We start from the raw sequence: 5,987 nt of genomic DNA on the forward strand, positions 1-5,987 counted from the left end.
TTCATTTTGTGGGACCGCCACTCAATGAAAAAAGTCAACGTCCCAGGCCGGATTCGAACCGGCACCGCCAATAGACATCAAAAATTGGTAAGACTGTATCTTAACCACTGAGCTATGGGCGGGCTAAAAAATGAATAATTATATAAGACTATAAAAATTAAATTAAGTTAAAATCAAATAATTTATTTTAAACTTATTCATATCTATGTTATTAACAATATTTATGCTCAACCTAGGAATCGCTGAGCCTGGCTTGACTTCAATCGTGTGCACGGTATTTCATTTTATGTATTTGATTTTTTCAGGAAAATTTATAAAGTTAGATAAAATTCTCAATAATATCTGAATATATTTAAAAGCAATTAATATATATAAATAAATATATTATAGAATCCATAGCATGTAATGAACATTATTAGTCAAGAAACGTAAAATTATTTATTAATTATTCATAACGCTAAATATTGGACCTAACTGCTATTGATTTCCCAACAGCCCAATATTTTTTATTTAGATGTCCAGCATTGTTGTACAAACGTAATTTTTCCCATGACCGATGTCCGGAACTTTTTAGTGTTGAATGGAATCAGGATGTGTTTATCAAACCACACTTCCCACCAAAACAAAGATCATTCATTTTTAATCCAGAGACTGATTTTGTCTCTAGTAGGTATTAGAACTGGATTCGTTGAGTAAACTCGAGATAGCTCGCTTATAAATATTGATTTTATAGAGCTTTATGATATGCTCCCATCGATTCCCTGGTATGGCTTTAAAATAATTTCCTTAGAATTGTAGAAGACGTATAAAAGTACTGTTGTGGATAAGCTGGATTTTACATAAAAGTATACCTTATAGACTATGATCCGATTCCCCACAGGAAAACAGATTTTTATTTCTTTTTTTAGCGTCATGTTATTGGCTTAGCAAGAAGCGAAAGTAGAAGACTGTTTAAGTTAGATCAGTGGTTCGCAAAGTTGGGTCCAGGGTCCTCGTAAGTGGCACAGACCTATTCTTATGCTGCAAAGATGGTTCTAAGAGTCCTGATTTCTTTCACAACCATCAGTGTGACTCAGTTTTTTCTACATTACTTACTAAACAAAAATACAAAATCTCAAAATAGATTATACGCGAAAAATGATATGAGAGTTAGACTGCACAAAACTAAGCCGAATAATATAAAGACTAGTTCAACAATTACATAACATGTAATATTTTCTGAATACATAACTGTTTGTAAACAAAATGTTGTATTCACTATAATTTTTTTTTTATTAGAGTTATCCGTAAGCAATCGAAAATTTTTTAAGGGTAGCCCCACGCAGAAAATTTTAAAATGTTTTAGAACCACTGTTACTATACCATAATTCTGCACTGCAACATAATACACTCGAGAATCTTTCAAAATCAAGAGAAAGTAGAATATTTTTTTCGTTAAAATCATTTGAAAGGGTCTTTCAACTCATTATTATACGAAAAAAAAACATTAAGCCCCTTAAAAGCTCCTTTCTAATGGCTTTAACAAAAAATTATTCTACTTATGCCATATCTGGACTTAATCTGGAATAATCCTCGACTTCATTTATTTGAATTTAATGTCTATTAAGTGTAAAGATTTTATAACTGAGGATTTTCTTTAGTTTAACAGAGGACTGATAAAAACCATAACGAGTTAACTGTTATTTCAACAATAGAAAACATGTTTCGCTATTGGTCCACCTTGCGATATATTTAGTTAAACCAACCCAAATTTCTTTAAAGGTATTTTATCTAATTTATTATGGTATGGTCGGGATTCAATTACCTAGAACAGTTTTGAGTAATCGCATCCTTTTCAGTAATAAGCGCGACTCCTTTAAAAAACACAAACTATTAATTTTCTTGTCCCCTATTTGCTGAAAATATTCCTATTTTATTACATTAAAGATATTCTTATAGGAGGATAAAATGTAGGCTTTTAATAAACTAAAATTTACTGTTTTTTTCTGTTTTTTTTTTTAAATCGTTGATAAATATTTGATTCATAGTAGAAATTAAGTTTTTAAGATATTATATGAAGTAATAAACAGAACATTTTTGATCAATAAGTCGCATTTTGAAGAGGTTTAGGGAAGATTGTTACGATATTAACATGACCAACACAAGCATTGCCTCGCTTGGCTACATGGGTGTGGCTGCGACTGGGCGTGTCTCCACCCTCAGATAGTGAGTCCCAATTTAATGCATTTTCCTATTTATTGTTCTTTAAAAAAATAACTAATATTCCTTTATTAAAAAAGAAAAAATGTTTAAAACATTTCTTTATAGCATACCCTTATTTAATATTTTATTTTAATCAGAGGAATATGAAACAATATTTTAGAAAACAACTTGTATTTATATATATATTTTTTTTAATTATTGTTATTGTAGCATTATCTAATACTAGACCTTTTATGTGTTGGTAAAAATAGTTAGTGAAAAATCTTTCTCGAGAGGTATTGAATTTATTGTTATTGAAATATCAAATTTTCCTATTACATTGCTCTGTTTTCAAGTTATAGTGCCAAATATTTATAAAGATTATTTTAATATTGTCTTTTACGATGATGATAGTAACGGTAAGTAAATAAATATATGTTATAATAACTTAATTCTATGTTCATTAATTTTTGTTTTAAATATAATAGAGTAAAGTATTAAATAATTATACATCATATGCCTTCTTTATATTATTGTATTTAATGATAAATATTACAATCTGCAACAACGTTGTTGTGCAATAAATATTAGTGATAACTGATTATACTCATACTAAAATAAAATACCATTAGAATAAAAATTAATAAATAAATGAAAAAACAAATTGCATAAAAATAAATAAAATCACACACAAAATTGTGCCCTCTTAAATTAAAGAACACATTTTCACACAAGTATGATTTTTGAAAAGTTTAATTTTGATAAAAATCGGTATTCAATATGAAAATGAAAATTTCTTTTTTTAGTTGCATAAATGAATTTATATGCTTTTGCGTTCGCATAAAACTGTATGAAAAATAGTGCGTTTATTAGTAAAACAAATTAAATCAAGATTTTCCAGTTTTGAGTTTTATTTGGTTTTTCCAGTCTAAAATGTTAAAGAAAATAAACTTAAAAGAATTTATTCTTATCATAAAAACTGCTTTTAAAAAGTAAAATTAATATTTCCATAACATTAAAATCAATTTTTTTTTATCATTAAATATCTCAAAACTTGAATTTATAGTGTGTTTCACTGAGTTTTCAACATAAATACACGTTTTAATATCCACTGCATAAAAATAGCCAAGCAAAATGAACAACTTAGATATAAAACAAAAAGTCCTACGGAACTGAAATTTTATATTTAGGGCATGACCAAATCGACCAACTGGTGGCACTTTATAAAATCTATTTTACAGTCTTTTAGAATTTTCTCAAAAACGGTTCTAGCAATTTTGATTAAACTTGATACAATTAAAATTTTAGCTGGGCTTAAATGGCCAATTTAAAAAAAATAAAAATAAAAAAATACTAAAGTACCTTTAGTTTTTTTTATTTTTATTATTATTTGAAATAAATAACCAGTTCTCATTGTTAGTAATAATAAATAGTGGATAAATAAAAAATATTAAAGAATTTGATGACTAATTAAATGAGTAAAAAGGAAAAATTGAGACAGGAGTTCGAATTCGAAAAAAGCCGACAATGCCCGATCTCATCTCAAACACGGCTTCGTTATCATTTGTCAAATTATTGTGTTCATTGATATTCATTAGTTTATCCTGGAATTTTTATTATATGTGAACGCATTGTGATGCGCGCGCCGCAACGTATTATAACAAGAGATAAAACATTATTTTGTAAAAAAAAAAAGAAATAATAAAATAACTTTTCTTTTTTATTCTTTGAATCTCTCTGCCATAATATTAAAAAAAAAAAATAAGCCAATCAGGTCACCAGATATGCAATGATTGACAAAGAACAACATTTTTTATTTTTCGAGAAATCATTTAATTTTAATGACAATTAAAAACGTTGTAACTTCCAGAATCTTGAGAATAACTCCAAGAAGTCAAAATCCTAGTGTATGACTTTGAAGTATTGTTAGTAAGCCAATCAGGTGGCTTCTTTTGTGTATAATAAATAAAATAATTTACATAATTTTAATTTTAATCAGAGCCTAATTTATTTTTTAATGTAGGTAAATAATCATTATTGCGACATTTACAATTATTTGACTTTTCCGGAAATGAGTGTGTTCGTAAAAATATTTTAATTTTTTTTTTCCTACCTCCTAAAAAAAATAAAACAAACAAATTACAAATATATACAATGGAAGAATAGTATGTACATATGTCGGCGATTGAGAACATCTTGTATTGCCAGTAAGGCATTGTAAGATAGATTGCCGGGTCCGCTGAAGGCGGTGTCGTCGTGTTGGCATGTGTTTGCCTGAAGCTCATTGGGAATAGGGAGGGGCTATTCCTGCTGGTCGTAAAAATATTTAATCTTTTAAAACTCATTTAATCAAACCGCATTTACGAGAATGCATTGAAATCTTTTTCTTAGCATAAGGAGACCAAATAAGGAGTCAGCTCATATGAACTCTAAAACATTGAAAGTACTCGGTAGTAAATGTTCACCTTAAGATATCGCCCTAACTTTCCTTTCTGAACTCGGCAACTGTCAGCACAAACCAAGTTATGTATACAGATGACACAACAATGGACAAAACAACGTTCATTGCAAGTTCTGGATGACGATAGAATGGCTAAAGGTCAATATTTGTCTATTCAATTATTATTTTTAGTAAGTCAATAAATTGTATATTTTTGTATAGTTACGAGGGTGATAGTAAAAATCATCAGTATTTTGACTTCAAAGTCAAACAATGACACAAAAAAATTAATATTATAAAAGAGATAAAGGTATGAAAATTTCTTTCCTCTCCTTTTACTGAGAGAAAATTCTTTTTAAGAACATCGCAATTTTTAACATTTTTTTTTTATCTCGTCACTAAAATTAAAAAAGCTCATGCATATGTAAGATGGGGAGAGGGGGTGAATTTTCTTTTAAATTAAATTTACATCTCTATCTGCTTCTTTTCAGCAGACAAGAACCACTCTCCCTCCCACCCCTCCCGGGAAAGAGGGAGATATTCATAAGGTGGTGGTTGGGTTTAACGAGAATTTGTTTTTTAAGTATCAAAAAAGATGTAAGGGAAAATTATCTCTGGGTACAAATTAATATACATATTTCAGAAAAAAGATGTCAGCAAAGCTTAGATTACATAAATGCAAATCAGAAATAGTGCACCTCAGATCAACTGTGTAAAAACTAGTAACCAAGTAGAAACTCATATTTCTAAGACAGTTCTAAATATGAGGGTATTAACATCTTGCAAAAATTACGAATTGAGAGATAAACTGTTCACTGATTTGTTTTATATGTTTTTAAATATTTTATCAGATATAAAAACTGTGTTTATGGACAATGTTTTAAGTTTCAGATGTTTAAAATAAAACAAAATTTAGACAATTTTCTTTAATAATTACCTTCAATCCAACCGTAGGTTGTTGGTTCCGGGCTGAGAAATTTACCATAATAAAACGGTATGTTCTTCACTATTCCATTTACCCCATTCTGATTTTAAATTCATCATACACTAAAGGAAAATAATTATTTTACGAAAATTCAGTAGTTATAAGGTTTTTGTTTTTTTTGGAGTCTTCATACAATATCTTATGAGTAATTTTTATTCTGAATTTAAATTTTTTGTCCTTTTTTTTTAAATATGGTTGCTTATTGTTTATTTTGTAAATCTTACAATTAATTTTAAAGAATTATACTAGAAGATTTTCCATCCAACCTCACGATAGATTAATTCTCACACACAGTTAGGTCCAAAAATGATTCTTTACATACAGTGAAGAACATATGAAAATCTAGTAAAACATAGTTGTCCTGAGTTATGTCTATGAAAT

The sequence above is a fragment of the Halyomorpha halys genome, unplaced genomic scaffold, assembly GCF_000696795.3.
Source record: "Halyomorpha halys isolate HHAL.00 unplaced genomic scaffold, Hhal_1.1 Scaffold723.1, whole genome shotgun sequence".
NCBI lineage: Eukaryota > Metazoa > Arthropoda > Insecta > Hemiptera > Pentatomidae > Halyomorpha > Halyomorpha halys.